The sequence below is a fragment of the Equus caballus genome, chromosome 16, assembly GCF_041296265.1.
Source record: "Equus caballus isolate H_3958 breed thoroughbred chromosome 16, TB-T2T, whole genome shotgun sequence".
Taxonomy (NCBI): domain Eukaryota; kingdom Metazoa; phylum Chordata; class Mammalia; order Perissodactyla; family Equidae; genus Equus; species Equus caballus.
The window spans coordinates 36,386,762-36,406,430 of NC_091699.1; the positions used below are offsets into that span (position 1 = coordinate 36,386,762).

At 44.6% G+C, this 19,669-nt stretch overlaps 1 protein-coding gene across 9 annotated transcripts in view; it reads left to right on the forward strand.

Annotated features, from left to right (window-relative positions):
* PRICKLE2 (prickle planar cell polarity protein 2) overlaps positions 1 to 19,669 on the forward strand; it is a 314,495-nt gene that overhangs the window by 199,445 nt on the left and 95,381 nt on the right. Inside the window, exon 1 of one of the 9 annotated variants that reach the window (XM_005600492.4) lies at positions 322 to 1,329. The exons of 6 other annotated variants lie outside the window; for them this stretch is intronic. The gene's annotated coding sequence lies outside the window, so the exon portion shown is untranslated. Of the gene's footprint in view, positions 1 to 321; positions 1,334 to 19,669 lie in introns of those variants that run through there. 2 more of the 9 variants (XM_023620124.2, XM_070237267.1) reach the window with 2 other exon arrangements.

Genomic DNA, 19,669 nt, shown 5'->3' on the forward strand with positions numbered 1-19,669 from the left:
AGACCCAAAGGTGTTTAACAGAAGCTCCAGTTTGAGGTTCAGGGAATGTGGGTTCTGGCCCATTCTTGCTAAAATCCCGGAGTGACCTCCGAAAAGGCCTTTCTCCACTCAAAGTGTCAGTTGACTAATCTGTAAAATGGAGAGATGGAAGCAATGCTCTCTAAGGGTCCAAGCTTTTCTCAGATGCAACTGGGCAGATTTATGCTTTGTCATCTCCCATGCTCACTTGGAGCTGGGTCAAGGGTTGAGGGAGGGGGTGACTAATTCACTGCCCAAGCCTGTGAGGAAAGCAGTCAACTGCACTCTATTTCCGGGATGCACAAAAATTCAAGGATGACATAGTCGCAAGCCAAGAAACAACCTCAAATGAAAGTTGAAGAGAGGAAAGAAAGTAGAGGTATTTGAAGGCTGGACACAGCTTTTGGGGAGGAAAAAAAAAGAGCTTTGATTTCACTCCTGGGTTGGTGCAGTATATAATAATCTGAAACAGGCGCTCAGGTTAATAACTGCCCAGATCTAATCCCCTGCACATAAGAGAGCTGTTAAAAAGAAAAAATAGGCGAGTATCTTTAAAGCCTCTATTCTTATATGTGATATTTTTGTATTCCTTTGGAGGCTGCATAGCCAGGGCCTTTGCATCCAGCAAAGGCTTTCTTCCCGTCTCCGGGCTTGGGGATTATTGATTTGGAAGGCGAGGCTAATTTACATGTAAATAAATCTCAGCGCTGGGCAGCGGGGATGGGACGTCCAGATGCCGCGACTGACTTGCTGACGTCACAGCTTCATTAGCATGCGGAGGATGCGAGCACTGCAACAGCGACTTCTCCGGCACCACCAGCAGCTCCGCCAACAGTTATTATTATTTTTTGGCCGAGCTGCACATTTCCTAGTTCACTGTCTTGGGCTCTGCGACCAGCTGACTGCTTGCCCTGGGTCTGGCTCGGGATCAGTTCGTGACGCTGAGTCTGGGGTATGTGACTTCCTGCAGACGAAACTGGGGCTCTCAAGAAGGCGATCGGATCCAAAGGAAGGGTAGAAGTCACACTTCCCCACCCCGCCACCCCCCGCTTGGTGGCTCCCTAGCGGGGTCTCGACCCAGCAGTGCTCTTTTCTGTGAGTGAATGCAGAGCAGCTTGGGCTAAGCCTGGTGCTGTCTTCAGGAAGGGTCCAGATTTTGAGAAGGGATTTCAGAAGATGCTTTGGCTGCCTGCAATCCTGCTTGCGTTCTTAGAAGCCAGACTCAGGGAGAAAGTGAACTGGGGCAATTGACAAGCTCAGAGGGTCTGGCGGAAGCTTCCTCCGATACTGGGCATTTCATCTTCCCTGGAGGTAGGTAAGGAATTTGCTCTAATTCACAAATTAATCAAGAGTGTATTTTCTGGGGAGGATGAGAAAGCTAGATCTAGAGGCTTCGTGTTGGGGGAGGATGGCAGGGCTCCGTTATCTTGGCCAGGTGGCAGTTTTAGTGGCCCTCTGGCACCTTTTGCCTTTCCTATGCTTATTAGAAGGCTCCATTGCAAAGTGGCATGTCGCAGCTATAGGGAGTCCTGAAGAAATGCTTAAGTCCTGGTGCTTTAGAAGCAGCATTTTCTCTAAAAGAAGTGCAGCTGCCTTTAAAAATAATGATAATATTAAAGGAGAGAGGGCTGAAAACCACACACCTGGGGGTGGTCCTGCACAGGAGCCCTTTCGGCTCAGGATGGCAGAAACCATGAGAGGCTCTGAGGAAGGAGGACTGAGCTGAGACTTCCAGGTAAAGAAATGGCGCTGGAATTATTTAGGTTTAATTTTAGCCATTGCTTTCAGATTAGAAATGGTGACAGAGCTCCAGAATATGACTGCACAGCCTGGCTGGAACACATGACTCAATGTGTTCTCTACACTGGGTTTCTTGAAGGAGTGTTCATAGTTAGTTCTCTTTACTCTTGGTTTCCCAAAAACCGATCATAGCATTACTAATCTGCCATAGAGGTCTTGAGATGAAATGCAGATTTTTAATCCCATTATTCTTTGGTATGTGGTCTTAGAATATGCTGGGGTCTGACGGGAGTTTTGTGAACCATAAATAATCCGGGCTGGTCCAAATCACACCAGGGTAAGTGATAGGTACCAGATGCGATGCCATCCGCCGGTCCAAGCGTGGCTCTTGTGTAACTTAAGCATGTAGATTATTTTCCCAGTGAGAGAGTTCTGCTTGCAGTCGATGCATCCACGAACCACAGTCAGGGGAGGGCTCCAGTGTGCCACGAATGTATAGACGCACTGCCGTGTACCAAAGCTGCAGCTTGCAAGGCTGCAATTTGCTTTGCTTGAACCTCTCTTCCCGGAGAGTGTCTTAAACCATCTCAGTGAGACTTAAGCTAAAAGAAGCAGCCTGGCCTCCTTGCTGGAAGCTGAATTGGCTCCTCTCCTCCTGCTCCCCTGAAGGCTTACTGCCTGCTAATGGCTTTCACAGATGGGTCAGGATGAGTGTCCCCATGGGCTCCAGAGTAAGTCACAACTTTGACGGAATTACCATATTTTGGAAATTTGGAGTTTAATGCCTCCTTGAGTGCTTGTAAAGGTTTTGCCTTTCCATCAAATGCTCTTTCCCCTGGGAAATTCTTTTTTTAATGTGAAAATTAAAACATGTTCGTTCTGTCGGGCATTGCAGCCTGTAAACTGTCATGAGACAGCAAGAAATAGTAAAATAGCATTGTTTGAAATGGCAGGTTTGTAAAGGTTCATCCCATAATGTAGGGGAAATAAAGAAATATAGGACGGAAGATGCATTCATGGAAGCTTAAAATGAGAAGGGAACTTAGAGGTTAGACAGTAAGAAATGATGTTTATTAAGGGCTCAAACTCTGGATTCAGAGAGAGCTGAAGACACTTAGGGCTCCCTCTCTGACAGTTTTGATTCCTGCCTGTATAATCGAAGGAGAAATAGAGCGTATAGCCAGGGTGATAGATGTAAGGATTTAATGAGATGACATGTGAAAAGCACTGGGCACAGTGCTAGCCACATAGCAAATGCTCAGTAAATGTTAGCTTTTATTATTGTTGTTGTTATTGTTGCCTTTTATCATTATTATTGTAAGCATTGTTGCTAAAAACAAAACAGTCCACTGAAAGGGCAACATGGTCACATCTGTTTATCTGCAAAGAGGTTTTGCTGCAGAAAAGGTGGCATCTCCAGTCACTGTAACATCTACATCCATTCCAACAGGAGAAACTTTCCATCCTGTTGATTGGGTTGACAGAATAAAGTGTATTATCCGGGGCTGCTATATTTTGCAGAACTAAAAGTGACCGAATGGTATAATGAAAGCCATTAGCCCTAGCTGGGGCTCAGGCCCCCTTAAAGAAGGCCTCCTGTTTTGGCAGCTGACAAGTCACAGGTAGAAAGCTGCAGGATCCAAATCGGAATCGGTGCATTTCTGGATTTCTGTTTGCATTTCTCTTCTGTTCCAACTTTGCATGCAATGGCAGTCCTTTTCTTTCTTCTTTCTTTTTGGTACAGACATTTCACATTTCCTTCTCCATCCAGGGAGGCCTTTGAATATGTGCTTCACCTGCTGGTTGGCTCTTCAGAAGTTCCAAGGCTGAATTTATGCCACCAGATGGTGGACTTTGGCTTGTGGGTCGGCTGTTAAGGGAAAACAATAGGCCTCTCCTGCCCACGTGCCCCTGACCCTGTCCTCTGCCCGTAATTTGTGTCCACTGACAACACACATCTTTGCCAGACTTGTGCCCTCCCTCCATGCCAGAGAGTGTACTTCAGTCACACCATTTGACGGCTGTTTCTCCCTTACCTCCCAACATCTTTCTTTTAAATTTAGGTGAAAGGAACTCCAATGCAGAGCTCGGAAGGACATATAAAAGGTGAATTAAAGGAGCCAGGGATGTCTGGTATAAAATACTTTCTCAGGAAACTCAGAATTGGGAGCTGATCATTCCTGGTTGCCATTGGTCTTTAGTCAAGTTGTGTTTTGCGTGGAGAATGGTATTTATACCTTCATAACAGCCCACCTCCATTGCCTCCTGGTTGCATATGTGATCTTGGGAGAGTAGCCTAACCTCTCTGAATTTTGGTTTCCTCATGTGAAAATTGGAAATAAGTTCCCCTGGACTCGTGGGGTTGCTGTGAAATGATGGCTGTAATGCCCTTGCCCAATTCCTGGTACCTGTTACATGTTTCGGACTTTATTTCCTTCTGGTGCCGATGATTTCATATTTCTCATTTAATCCAACCTGCGAACAACAGGGGGTAGTGGTTTTAATACCCATTTGTCAGAGGAAACTGAAGGCCGCAGAGGGAAAATAACTTACCCTAAAATATGACGCAGCTGGTGACACCTCCTGGTACCTCGTCTAGAGCTTCTACTGCACATCACTTCCAAGGGCTCTGAGTCTGAGCAGAGCTCTTAACCACCCCACGGACTGCCCACCTTGAATTAACAGAAACCTCTTCAGAAGCCCCAAGCTGTGGTCTTCCCTGTTCTCTGTTGTTTTCCAACACACAAAAGTCAAAATGCTCTGTCCCTCAGACGGGAATCCTGGGCAGCGTTTGAGGGAGGACTTTTCTTTGTGTCTCACGGCCCACTGAAACCTGCTGTGTTCACTCTCTCCTTGATTGTTGCGCTTATAATCAGGTAACTACCGGGGACTGTGACTCACCCAAACTAAGCAGCTTGGGGGCTAGGCACTGGCCAAGTCTGCTTTCCTCGTTGCTGCTCTTGACTCCCACTTGCCATTTTGCTCTTGTCCCAACCTGTAAAGATTTTTAATGAAACACTCTTGTTTTTATACCTTGTCCATGTGTGTGTGTTTGAATAAAGCTGAGGAGAAAATGTTGGGTAAGGATCACCCTGAGCTTCCAGCATCAGAAGCCTCCACAGTCTCACTGTGGACCTGGCCAGTTGAGTCTGGAGACTTGGTTTTCTTTTTGCTTTGGCCTGTTGTTGGAGCAGTTCTTTGTTTGGAGTCTGAAACCCCCGCAGGCTTGCTTGTTCCGTTATTTCCCTGGGGACAAGGCAGAGGGAGAAGGGAACAAGGAGAGAGAGATTGGATGGAGGAGTGCGCAGGAGGGGGGGAGGGATGACAGAATGGGGAAGCAGCTGGGAGAAGAGCAGAGCAATCTCCAAACCACCATGAAAGTGCAAAGCTGAAGGTTGCCTTTGGTGAAGTCGCAGCTCAAAGACAAGAGCCTCTATTCTTCAGCTAGAAATTCCTCTCCCCATCTGTCCTTCAGAATTCATAGTGCAGCCATTTTAAAACCTAAAACCCTACTCGTGGCTAAACAGCACGTGTTTTCCACCAGAGCACTGTGGACCATTTTGCAAAGCTCATTAATTAAAAAGAGCACATTTTCAAGTACAATACGAGCCTGCTTTTCGTTGGTGGGTAGGGGTCAACTTCAAGCACACTTTTGGCTGTAAAGTCAGTAAAAATCAAGTTGGCTGTACCGAAGACTCAGATTTTAGGAGAGCTGATGTGGAAGAGATGTAACAGTGTAGAGGACACAGAATCCAGAGGCATCGCTGCTTGGAAGTGGAAGAGGCATCAAGGAAGTCAGGGCTGGCCTCATTTGAGAAAGTGTTACCAGTGCCGTGCTTGCTCAGAACAGTGGAGTGAACTGGAGGAGGAAAGAGTAATGGCGAATGCTCATATCCTCCTTCTTCCTGGTCTTAGCATTGGAGCTGCTGTATGTGAACCATCTGGGGCACTGGAGGGATCACTGGCACCATTTACCCCGTGGGATGAGGAACAGAGATGGAGCCAGGTCGATCGTTTTGATGGCCCAGCCCTCTGCCAGTCTCATGGTAGATGGCTGACTTTAGTTACCTCCGTTCCTCTTGCACTGGGAGTGCCACTGGCCTCAGGTCCTCCACCCCCCCTTGACTCCCTAAAATCAAACCTTATAAATGTTATCCATCTCCATCCAGGGTTAAAAGTAACTGAGACAGGAATTCTTAGCATTTCATTTCAACTGGGCAGGATGCCATTTTTCCAGCTCTTTTCTTGGCATCCATTCTTCAGTTGTGAGTCCTTAGAGATGCTTGTTCGTGAAAGTTCCAGGACTCAACTGAGAAACAGCTATACTTTCTGTGGTCAAAGGGTCAGATATGGTTTCAGGATAGCTGTTAGTGTGTATATAAGTGTATGTTTTGGGTGTCTGTGTATAGTGTGTGTGTTAGTGTTTGGGTGAATGTATAAAAAAAGTAATAACTATTGTAGATTGAGCACCTACTGTGTGCTAGCTGACATGGAAGACGCTTTACATACCTCACCTTATTAATTCTTGCAGGAATTATGCAGCGAGGTATTACTAGCTCTATTTAATAATGGAGAAACCAAGACTCCTAGAAGTTAAGTAACTTGCCTGAGGTCATGCAGACAGTAAAGAGTAAAGCTGGGATTCAAACCCAGGATAATCATAGTCCAAAGCCTAAATGATGTCCACCATTCTAGACCTCTTTACACTTTTACTAGAATGTCTTCTGTGAATGTTTCTTCTTTGTCTTCTGGATCTTCTCTATGGATCCCTCACTTGAAAAATACCTCTTTGTTTAGCCATTGAATTGAAATCCTCTTGCTTGCTCTTTTGCTAAAATTAGAAACATCCGAGAGAACGTGTCAAGCATAAAACAGACTATAGTGGCATCTTCAACTACAACTTTGAATGTGGCTTTTAGAAGATGGAAGGGTGAGGTTGGTTGGAAAGTCAGTGAGACACACGGAGATGAAGCATAAAGGCTGCATGCCAACGAAGGCGGCCGTTTGTTGGACTACAAGGATCATGGGAAATTCTGCTGGCCTAAACTTGAGGTCATGGGCGAACCAACTGGAGTCTAGAGAGAGGAGCTGAGCTTGTGGCTCTCGATCCCCAGTTGCGTACACATCAAGTTCTAACTAGAATGTGTGTGTTTCCCCTTTCTAAGGCTTAGTCTTTCATCCCCAAAATGAAAGTCCTGAATCAAGCGATCTACAAGTTTTCTTCTGACCCTGACCTTGATGAGTGTGAACTTTCAGAATGAATTTGGCCCTGTCAGTGAAGGCGTGTTGATTTGCACCATCAGCTGCTCTTAGGCAGAGAACTTAAAGGTCAGGTTTTATATCAGGACCTGACCTCTCTGTGCTGTGAATGTGTGTGGAATATGAGAAGCTGTAGCCCTCCAGAGAATGGCTCAGAGCTTCCTGGAAAAACATCTGACCTTTGGATGTTTCAGACTAGTGAAGAGGGAGTGCGTGCATCCCTCAGTGTGTGGTGCTGCTCATTCATTCTCAGAAGCCCTCTGGGGCTGTGTTATGGATGCATGCACCCTGCAGAGTGCCAGAGACCAGGGCTTCTCCAGTTAATCTACACCTGGGGGTGCTGCTGAAATGCAGACTCCGCATTTTTAACAAGCTGCCAAGTGAAGCCGATGCTGTTCCTTCTCAGCCACCTTTATAATAGGCATAGAGTGTGCCACGGGAAAGAAAATTTGACTAAATTCAGAAGACGCAGGTTCTAGACCCAATTATGTCATTCCTTATTTGAGTAAACCTCAAGGAAATCACTTAACCACTCTGTGACTCAGTTTCTCCTTCTGCAGAGTAATAAAAATAATAACTAATGTTTAATGACTGCTTACTATGTGCCAGGCACTGTGCTTACTATCTTATTTACTGTATCTTATTTAATCCTCACGATGACCTTATGAGGCAGGTTCTACTATTATCTGCATTCTACAGAAGCTAAGCACAGAGTGGTTAACTAACTTTCCCAAGGTCACACAGCTAGTAATTTGAATTCACACCATCTGACTGTGGAGACTTCACAACTTGTAGAGATGACAGATGTGAAAAGTCTTGGATCTTGTGTGTGTGTGTGTTACACAAACATACCATATAAATAAATGCATGCATTTATACGATATGCACGCTTATAAATATTTAGGGCACCTGAAGTTATAAGAAGTAGGCATTTTCCAGATGAGATTGTATTGTATTAAGTAAATAAAGTGAAATGCCTCGTGAAGTTTTGAAGGTCACAGGGGCTTGCTCTATTCCCTTGGGTAGTTCAACTGGGAAAAAAAGTGTTAGCTAGGAGGAAAGTTCACAGGAATGGGAGGTTGTGCTTGACTGAATTTCTGGTTATTTAGAATTAAATCCCAGTTTGTTTTCAATCTTGTTTATGCAAATTTGGACAGTGTATTCAAGCACTTTTCTGCCTTAACAGGAAGAGCAGGGTTACCCAACTGTGTGTATCTAGTGATTCTGGATATGGCAGCCATGTAAATTATTATCCTGAACAGGAATTCCCAGTGAACCTGTCCTGCAAGTGGAAGTCGTGAGAGGTTGATTGTGAGCATCATCTGAGTTTGATATCTGTCACCTCAGTGGTCTCCAGGCTGTGATCTGGCAGGATAAACAGATGTCTGCTTTCTTCCCTCACTCCTCCTTGTTATTCCCCCAGAAGCTTCTATTTGAATGGCAGAGGAAATCTTCATTGGGGAAAATTATTTTTATTTGAATGGGTACCCACGTTTGAACTCCATTCTTAGAAATATCCTGGCAATAGTCGTAGGATGGCAAATACCTGGCACTTGCATCGCCAGGCCCCAATCTCCCTTGTCCATTGCAGACCTCACTGGTGAAATACTACATTCTTTTTGTCAAGCCTCATACAGCCTCAGAATCCTTCTCAGCACAGCACTCCAGGCAGCTTGTTGTAGTTGGTTGTAGTTGGCTCAAGAGATTTAACCTACATACCATGTCTGCCACCCTTGGAAACTTTCTGGAAATTGATTCTCTTTTCAATTTAGTAAAGATATATTAAACACTTACTAATTGCTTGGGTTTGCTGAAAAGAAATTCCATTTTCCACTTATTCTACATTTTATTCTTCTTCCCAAAAGTGGATGACCTCCAGACTTATTAAAAGTTGTAGTTAGTTGAATTTTCTATTAATTAAGGTTCAGTAGACTTTTTTCTTTCTCTGGGATATCCATCCTGTTCTGATTAATATGGTGGCCATTCTTAAGATTCCTGTCACTTTTCATTACCAGTGATGTAGGGTCTTTATCCGGCCTTCCTGCTGTGATGTTCCCAGGGGAATACCTGCTTTGCAATGAACTGTTTTCCATAGACATCCTCTGGGCAACTCAGCCATTGGCTAGGTGGCCAGTGCACACACAGTGGCTGCTTTTGGCTCAGGAACTTGCACAGCCCTCAGCTAAAGCCCTCCCCAGACAGCTCGTCTATCGAGATTCAGGAGTTCATTTAAACCACTGCTAAGGCTACTACTTGCATTTGAGTTCATCATCTCAGAAGTCACCTGTGAAGACTAGAAGCTTGCCACCAATCGGAACAGTGAACCCACACCCAACCCCCTGCCGTGCTTCCTGTGCAGGTTGGGCCACTTTGAAACACCTGCCTCATTAGGAGGCGGGGGGGTGGGGGGGGGGGGGAATGCAAAGCGAGGAATTCTCGTGTTCCTCTCTCAACACCAGGAGGTTTGGTTCTTGGCAGACTGGCTTCTGAAAGGTGAAGGGATGGAAAGGAACCTAACCACCGGGCTTGATGGATCAGACAAGCATGAACCTGCCTTCCTTTCCCTCTGTCAGTTCGGCTGCCTAACCTGCTGCCTAAACACCGTCAAAACCCTTGCCATACTTAAAAATTGTTTTGAATCCTGTACCACTGAATTGCTAAGATGCAGCGTCCCACATGGTAACTATAATATCGTGCGCTATTTTGAATCTTTAAAAGAACGTTGCAGAGAGTGAGAACCAGAACACCCGCAGGATACAGGGCGCTGTCTGTGGCCCTGAGGGGAATATCAGTGAAGACCTTTCACGCTTAACTCGTTCTTCCAACCAGGTGTTTTTAACTTGGAATTCATGAGCACCAAAGGACCAGCAAATATTGATGAACTTTTTGAAATTAAATGCAGAATTTTCTATGAGGGTGTATGTCTCCATTTTTGAAGGGAGAAGATTCTGGCTTTCATTAGATTCTTAAAGGCATAAAATCACCCCAAAGGTTAAGAGCTGCTAGAATGGATGGTGGATTGTTGTAAACTCATCCAGGAAAATCTCCAAAGGTTAACATGGGACTGAAAAAAACTATCCTTCTGCCCTGTGGAAATACAGCACTTTTCTACATGGCTACTGGGGAGCTAATGCTAAATTCTGTGGAGCTGGCAGGAGAATTATCTTGGTTCTCTTCCATTTTATAGTTGGGTGAATTGAGGTCTGCAGTCTCAGATGCCAAGGCCACAGGAGTGCTTGTTTCTTCTGTGTTTCGGATACTTTTATATTATTCACTTAACAATTTTTTGAACATTTACTTTGGGTTGGGTCAGTGTTTTCAGTCTTTCTATATTCAAGGCATTCTTTCAAATATTGGACATTTTGCCACACAATAAACAGAATTAAATTACACTATAGTTATGGTACAATTCTCAGTCATTCTCAACAGTAAATGTATTCTTCTCTGCCTTAACCTTCCTCTTATGCATACTTCCCTTTAATCCAGGAAAAAGGGAGTCTGTCTTTGGTGTGGTTTTGACGATATACTACTGATCATGTAGTTGACTTACACTCTACATTTTTAGCATCGTTGTAACAATACATATTTTCAGTTGTTGCAACAAATAAAAATTTTACACATTGACCATATCTTGTTTGCATGCCTATGAAGGGCTCATAGCCTGCTGGTTGAGAACTACCAGACCAGATTCTGGGCTACGCGTTAGAGATTCAAAATTTTAAAGAACTACCTATTGATTGCTTATTGTTCTAGATACAAGATAAGCTCCTGGACCTTACGGAAGTTACATTACAATGGGAAAAGCATATAATAGATAAATCAACAAGAAGAGAGTTTCTGATAGTGACACGTGTTAAGGAAAAACATTTTTTAAGGCTAATAAAGTGGAAAGTGAATGAGAAGAGGAAGTGATCTATTTTTTATAGGGTCCTTGATGGAGGTGCCTTTGAGTGATAACATGAATAATGAAAAGCAGGCCAGCTCATAAAGAGATGAGGGAAGGATGTTCCAAGAAGAGGAACAGCCACTGCAAAGATCCTACGAGAGGGATGGCCTTGGCAAGGTCAGAGGACAAATAAAAGGTCAGTGTGGCTGAAACATGGTCGATAAGAAGGGGAGTGAGACAAAATGAAGTTGGAGAGAGAGGAAGGGCCGGATTGCATGGGATCTCGCAGGCCGGGGTTGAGGCGTGTGTACTTCATTCAAATTGCAGTGGGAAACCAGTGGAGCATTTTAAGCAGGAGGATTGAGTATTACCACCATGGTTTCAAAAACACTTGGTGGAAAATAGATTCTAGAAGGGCAGGGATGGAAGCAGGGGGTTGGAATTAGGCTGTTACTGTAGCCCAGGCAGGGGGTAAAGGTGAATTGAACTAGGAGAATAAAGGTAGACATGATGGGAAGAGGTAAGGAATAAATACCTAAGACCCATCCTGTACACCAAGGGGGTCCACAGTTGGGACTGTTCATTGTATCAATTATGCCAAAGTGCGTGGGCAGTGCTACATCCAGCAGGCTTGGGGGTGGGGGTGCATCCGGGGGGGCATACATCCTCCAACCATCACCTTGTCAAATCTGAATGTAACAAATTTTTAGATAATTTCAAAACCTTACTCCTGTAGACCATGTGAATTCAATTCATCAAGGGCTTCTTTCCAATAAAACATGAAACCAGGAAATGTTATTTTCTTTCTCCGTACTTCCCTCCATCCTCTCACTGCTGCAGAGTGAGGAAACTAGTTGTGGCTCAGAACAAAACCACAAAAACCGTTCCCTAGATCCAGTTTGAAGACGGGAAGTCAGCATCTTGCATTTTTTGCCTATCCCCTCTGTGGGAAACCCTGAGAAATCTGTTTTGTTTTGTTTTTTTCCTTGGACTTGACTGAAGCCAGGTCTCTCCTGAAAATAACGTCTTTCCCTGTTGTGTCTAACTCAATCTGAATTGAGGCGCTATACTTCCAGCATCGGCATTTGGTAAACACCCAATTTTTTGATGCTCTTGTTTCCCCAAGTCCGCTGGGGTCATCTTGAGCCTTTGGCCTCATTCACTGAGGAACCTGGGTTTCTGGGAAGATTTTGCCTCGAGCCCTTCAGCACTGATGTCAAAGGGCCCCTGTCAAGTTTTGAAGGGTGTGACCATTGCCAGAATCCCCACCAGCCAAGCCCCTGAGGGATTCTGTTGCCAGCTGGCCCACATCCACACCAGAAATGGCTGGATTTCAGTGGTTCTCTGTGTATGGAGCTGGCTGAGTTTCCCTGGATGAAAGGCGGCCTAATATAAACTGAAAATGTTATTAATAAGCAGCCACTTAAGAATTTCCTATGACTTGCCAGTGATTTGGGGGCCTCTCTGTGAACAGGGAGAAAAGCACAACTTGTTTTACGTGGATTAGGGGACCGGTGCAGTCAGTCTGGAGGGGCCTCAAAAAGGCATTCAGGTGTTTGGTGAAGGGCTCCAGAGACCAGCAGATCTAGGTTTGCATTCCCATTTTCATCATCTCCTGGCTGTGGGAGCTTCAGTATGTTCCGGAAACTCTTGGAGCCTTGGTTTTCCAATCTGTAAAATGAGGATAATAATAAAAATTGCCATTTCGTACTGTGCTTTGAGGATTAAAAAAGGAACACGTGAGGTGCTCAAAAGGTACAAACTTCCAGTTATAAAGTAAATCGTGGGGATGTATTACGGCATGATGACCATATTTGATAATACTATATCATATATTTGAGAGTTGCTAATAGAGTAGATCCTAAAAGTTCTCATCGCAAGAAAAATAATTGTAACTCGATGAAGTGATGGATGTTAACTAGACTTAGTGTGGTGATCATTTCACAGTTTATACAAATATCGAACCATTGTGTTGTACACCTGAAACTAATATAATGTTATATGTCAATTATTTCTCAAGAAAGAAGGGGGGGGTACATGGAAAGTGCTTAGCACAAAGCCCAGCATACACTCAGAAAATGTTTTCTTGAGAAGATGGGGAAATTATACCCCAGAAATTAAAACAAACTGACTTGACTTCCCCTGGCTCAGAGAGGAAAAGTGGATTTGGACTTCCAGACACTGTGGTTAGTAATTGCAACCACAGCATTGGGTTTCTCTGAGCTTCACTTTCTTCATCTATAGAATGGCAGCAGTAGCTCCTGCTCTTCTGAGTAACCTTATAGAGATTTTTGGCAATTCGAAGTGTTACCTGAACTGAAAGTACATGGTAAGCTCTAAAGTGCTTGATTAGTCCCGGGGGCCATTAATCTAAGATCTAGCCCGTCTGCCTTATTGTATCTTGGTAAGAAAAGAAGGTCATTTGTGTGACCTTGAAATATTAAAAGCATGGTAAAGGATAAGTAATCCTTTGGTAAGGATAGTGATCAAATTACCTTGCTCAGTCCAGCACACCTTTAAGTATACACTAGGTGTTTAATAAAGACTTACAGAAATGACTTGTTCACCACCAATCTGTTTTCCCTTGATCTGTTTCCATCCTAAGTGGAATACATTAGTAGGGTCTAGATTGACTTCTAGAGGGCGGGGGCAGGAACCATGACTACTTTTATGTGTTTGTTTGTTTTACCTTCTGTCCATGCACATAGCACAGGGCCTGGCATCCTGGCACCGAGTCAGGTTTCACTACACTAAGCATGTGGTAATATTAAGTTATTTCGTCCTAACAACAACGCAGTGAAGCGGCAGAGTTAGCATTCAGACTCAGGTCACCGTGCCTCCAGAATCTAAGATCTTCCTCCACTCTACTATATACCTCTTTTAAGTACTAAGGGAACATTTAATGCCTCAGATCTTGTCTACATGAGTTTAGCCAACTTCTTCCACAAAAGAGGTAGAGACTAAATAAGTACTTCAGCAGGTGGCATGGGAGAGAAAGGCAAACGGAGGTATTCTGTGGAATCTTTCAATCCCTGCCTTGAAGGTGAAGAGTGTTAGAATTCAGTGTGCACTTGTTTCCTCAGAAACTATTCCCCTGAAGGACTCATCTGGAAAGGAAGCGCTCTTTGAACTTGCTTTGCTAAATGTCCCATGAAGCAAAAACCTACATGCCGTAAAATCATGGTTAGCACGTGGACAAATGAAGTGGAGTAATCTATCCAGAAGGAGTAACTGTTCTGTCTACCTTGGTTTATTCTCAGTGGGTCTGACAGGGAGCTAAGGAAATTAGAACTTCTCTAGAGACCCACAACCTTTGGGAGGGATGCTGAGATGCAGCTAGTAGTGTTGCCATGGAGACACTGGCAGTGGCCAAGCTCTTCTCCTTTGAGGGCTCACTGTGTCGACTCGTCACGATGCTAAATTAACTAGCTGTGCGTTTGGTAAGCAGATTCCTCACCAGCCCATGCACGTGTTTACAGTAAAGTCAAAACTCCTTTACCTGGATTGCATGTGTAGTTCTCCAGCTGCCATCTTGTTACCATCTTAGACTCCTCTCAATATCTTGATGATACTTGGTCTCTCCCACCTCCATGCCTTTATTCACCTGTCAGGAATACTCCTTCCTTCTCTTTTTGTCTAGCACCCTCCAGATCCAGCTTCCTCAAGGAAGCCCTCCGTTAACCAGGAACTCTCTGTAGCACAGTGCCTGGCACGTAGTAGGTTTCTATTAATAATTGACCTAACAACAAAGTCGTAGAACTGTTCACTGTCTTGTTGGTTTGTTTTAAAACTTTTTATTTTGAAAAATTGTAATGATATGTAGAAATTACAAGAATAGTATATTGAACTTCCGTACTCTTCTAGATTTCTCTATTGTTAACATTTTGCCACATTTGTGCTGCTTGTTCTCTCTCTATATACACATGCACACATATTATTTTTGCTCAACCATTTGAAAATAAATTGCAGACATCATCCTTTACTTCATTATAGTTCAGTATCTGTTTCCTCAGAACAAGGACATTCTCTTAAATATCTCCCAAGTACTCTGTACTTTGAAATTATGGTCTAGCTCTTTCTGGCCGTATCTTTGTGTCCCAGTCAGACAGGGACTCCTTACTGTTTTGTTTCGTTTTAATCTCTCATAATTCCTACCAGAATGTATGGTATACAGTAGATGTTTAGTGAATTGTTGTTAATGAAGGAAGCTGCCTGCAGCAAACACTTTTGGCCTTCCCTTCTTCCCCCTTGGCACTCACCATTCCCGTTTACTCTGACCTGTGGTTCCTGCTGCCCTAGGAATTGTTTGCTCGAGACTGCCTGTCTTGGATGTGGGGTAGGCCAAAGGGCCCTAGGAAGGGTCCTCACCCAGCGACTGTTGGGAATTGGGGGGTAAGCACTCCCACCTCCTGGCTCTCCAGTAAAACATCTCTGAGGGCTGTTCTATACCATCTTCCATAGCTCCTCAACTAAAATGAGTCCCCAGATGCCCAAAGCTGCATCTTGCTCCTTGCCTCACCTTATGTTGGCATCCTTGCCTTCTGTGGTTCCTTCTTCCAATTCTCCATCAGGACTTTTTAGGATCACCACTGTCCAAACTTCTTTATGCTCAGATACCTTCCTAGGATCTGATTCTGGGGAAACCCAATCTAAGACATTGTCCCTGGATTGCTGACACATCATCGTACTTGTAAATCAAAGTATGGTAAGAGATGTTCAAAATATAAGTCATCCAGGAGGCTTATTTTTAAAAGGGAATGTGTTTCCGCTGCTCAGAAATTACAAGAGAAATTAATCTGAAGTACAGCCCTGCATATATTTCTTCATTGAAATGTGAATTGACATATTTAGAGAGGAGATGACTGCCCCTGAAAATTATCCTGTACCAACTTTGGCGGGGCTTGGGAGGGAGAAGCTCCTCTCGGTGCAGATGGCCAGAGCCGCCGGAGCCCAGGCGGAGGGCGGGCAGTTGGACTGGGCCGGGCAGTGTGGTTTGGCTCTCAGCACACACCAGCCTCATACCCAGCTGGCCCTGTCACGGTCTCCACCCTTTAGCTTCTGTATTTATTAGGAAACCATTTTTCCTTTCTCACAGAGATAGAAATCTTGCTTCCAGACATGGCAAGTGTCAAGGTTCCTGCGTGGGTCCCTCATTCAGACTGAGTGTTTGCCAAAAAAGGGGGAAAACAATGTATTGTGGCTGGGGGGAAGGAGTTATGGAGCCAGTGAGGCTGCAAATAACAGGATACGCCGACATCTGGGTATCAAGACAGATGGATACAGGAATTCCAAGAAGAAGGGAATTAGGGAGAACTGAGGAGCTTTCCTACGCCTACTAAGATGGCACCATCCCCTGAATTTCACATCTCTGCTTGGGCTTTGGGACAGGCAGTGGCTCAGCCAGTTTGGTCACTGTCATCAATGCAGACAGTGATGGGGGAGGGGAGGTCACACACCACCTCCTGAGATGACTCATGCCACACTCTTCCCCACCTCAGAGCCTTTGTGCTTGCTTTCCCTCTGCCTGGAAAACTCTCGGTGGTTGTTCTCAGAGCTGCCTCATATTGGGTCTTGTAGTCACAACTCAAATGTCACTTCAGTGGGGAGGCCTGTCCCGATCCATCCTCAGTCCCTCTCTCTCTCATCTCCCTGTTTGTTTCCATCATGACAGTTATCACAATCTATAAATGGTGAGTTTATCTGTTTGTTTACCTGACCATTGTCTGTCTTCCTCACTTGACTTTAAGCTCCATGAGATTAGAGATATTGTCTATCCTAACCACTGCCATATGCCCAGCATCTTAGTGCAGTGCCTAGCACACAGTTGGTGTTCAATCACTGTTGTCTGCTTGGATGGTTGATTGGTAGGATGGATGGATGGATGGATGGATGGATGGATGGATGGATAGATGGATGGATGGATGTGGGTGGATAGATGGATATGGATGAATGGATGGATAGATATGGGTGGATGGATAGTTAGACAGATAGAGGGAAGGATGGAAAGATACATGGCAGAAAAGAAGGAAGGAAGATTTGGCCACTCTGCAAGGTGGTAGAAAGAGCACTGGTCTCGAAGTCAGACAACTTAAGTTCTAATCTGTGTAACTTCGGTCAAGTCACTTATGAGTTCATAGCCTCAATTTTTATATCTGTGAAATGGATAAAAATGCCAACTTGACAGGACTGCTGAGAATGAATACATGAGATAAACTATGTAAAAATAATATGAATATTATAAATCCTCCATAAATGTAAGAAATTATATTAATAGTAGAAATGTAGCACAGTGGTCACGCTTACCTGCCATCCTCCAGTAGGAAAGTGCATGTTGGACTGGAGAGGCAGGGGTCAGGGCCCTGGAGGTCAGACCTGTCGTCTAGAGTCCTTGATCCTTTGGGGGCAGACTTTCACCTCTTGGAACATCCTCATTTCATTTCCAGCCAGCCTCCACAAATGTATTTCTTGCCTTCCTTCCTTTCTGATATTCTGATCCTCCACCTGTATTTTGTGAGGGATGTAGAGGGTGGGAACTGAAGCCCTGTGCGTGGGTCATAAGCTCATGTGACCTGTGCAATTTTGGAGGGGAACGGCTTCTGTTCTTTGTGGTAGCTCAGTTTTGACAACTCTGACATATTCACGATGGCATTTTCTCAGCAATATCTCAGGACAGGCAGACCTCACTTCCAGTTCTTACTGCCTCACTTAAGCACAGCAGGATAATGCGTTTTTTGTTAACAACACCCGCTGTATCTTTATTCACTTACTTCTGGGCAGCCTGCAGCCTGGTAAAAACTCTTTGCCCAGAATGCTTATTTACCTCCTAAACCCTGGGAAAGGTAGTCCCAACGGGCAGTAAACGCAGGATAATTTTTGGTTTATTTTCGGCTGGTACTCTGCATGCGTGTGAAAAGTTGGTGCTCTCGTTGAAAATGTGGCAGTAGAGCAGACTGAGCAAGTGGTCTTCTGCCCAGCTCCCCCTGAGTCCATCCTGCCCGGTGGATCCTGTAGGTGGATTGAAGTGAGGTACGTTATCGCAGCATTGAGAGTGTATGACTGATGTACAGAGACGCATTTCAGAGCCAAGAGTTAGTGGTTTTAAATTATCCATGCCCCATCTCTCCCTACTTGCACAGAAAATTGAAAGTTGATAGCTGTTGAAATCTGGTTTTCAGATGTTTTTTATCTGAGGGGCCTAACTTTAACTCTGTGATATCCATAAATATATATGCAGTTCCCACGTTGCCGGCATCTTCTATGCTACATAATAAATTCTCTGATCCTGCTACAGGGAACCAGATCAGAACAAACCCACTTATCTGGATTGAATAATGCACGTCTATTTGCTGAGAGTGTTGTGTGTATGTGTGTGGGTGGCTCTGGCTCATGTCTTGTCATTCCAGGCCAGAGTGTTGTCTCCTGGTACTCATTGATGGGGAACACATAGGATGAAATCAGGTCTCCAGTTTCTTAACACAAGGGAAAAGAGGACCAGCAGCTGTTTCTGTTTAACAGTGATTATCTCTGGGATCGTGAGTGTTTTGAAATATTTTTCTTCTTGCTTATCTGTAATTCCTGATTCTTTTCTATATGAATTGTATTGTGCTTTTTTTTTCTTTTTAAGAATGAGGAAGCAGTAACTTGAAATTATAATAGGAGAAAAAGGCTTCCTCTTATTCTCTTAAGAATAAAAGGGTTATTCTTTTGCCTTTAGTGAGCTGGAGTCATGGGAGAATTTAAATACCTAGGATATATCTGCTATTTAGCAAAAAGCTATGGAGGCCTTTGGGTTATTTCAGTCCTTTGTCTTTAAGAAAGTGCATTTTCCCACATCTGATTTCGGCTGCCTGAGGCGTTTCCATGTTGAGTCCAGCGTTGTGCATTCCTCATCAATCACTTGGTTTGTGTTGGGGCTGAGCCACTCTTTAAGCAGTCTGCCCCTTGACCCGGTGCATAAAAGTGGCCTGAACCTGATCTGGCCATGGACTTGGGACAGAGAAGCCCATACCACAGGGGGGGTGGAAGGCAGGAGGACAGATGGCAGGGCTGGCAATGAAAGACACTCTTCTGGTGGCTGGTGTAGTCCTGCCTCTCACCAGCACCTTTTCACACACAGGCCCCAGTGGGTACCCAGCTGAGTGACAGGTGGGCTCAGTGATGTAAGAGTTTAAGACGTGGCAGTTGAGATGGGTTGGCATAGAGCCCCTGGAACAGTTTTAAAAATGTGTGTTGGGGGGCTAGCCCTATGCCCAAGTGGTTAAAGGTCCTCGTGCTCCGCTTCAGCGGCCCGAGTTTGCAGGTTCAGATCCCGGGTGTGGACCTACTCCACTCATCAGCCATGCTGTGGAGGCATCCCACATACAAAATAGAGGAAGATTGGCACAGATATTAGCTCAGGGCTAATCTTACTCAAGCAAAAACAAAGAGGAAGATTGGCAACGGATGTTAGCTCAGTGCTAATCTTCCAAAAAAAAAAAGTATGTTGCCCAACCGTTGGGCATTGGGTGGGTTGGTAGGACCCACACCGGTTTTCAGACCATATTCTGAGTCGGGTGCTCCCTTCTAAGTAGGAGGCTAGCTACAGAAGAGGGTCGTCCAAGTGCACATCAGAATCACCTGGGATACTGGTAGAAATGCACTTCCTGCACCCTGTCTCACACCTATCAAATCAGAGTCACTAAGGTCCGTCACTACTCCCCACACGTCTCCATGTAATGTGTTGGCAACCAGATATGCGATTTCCCATGATGAGAATCATTATTTATT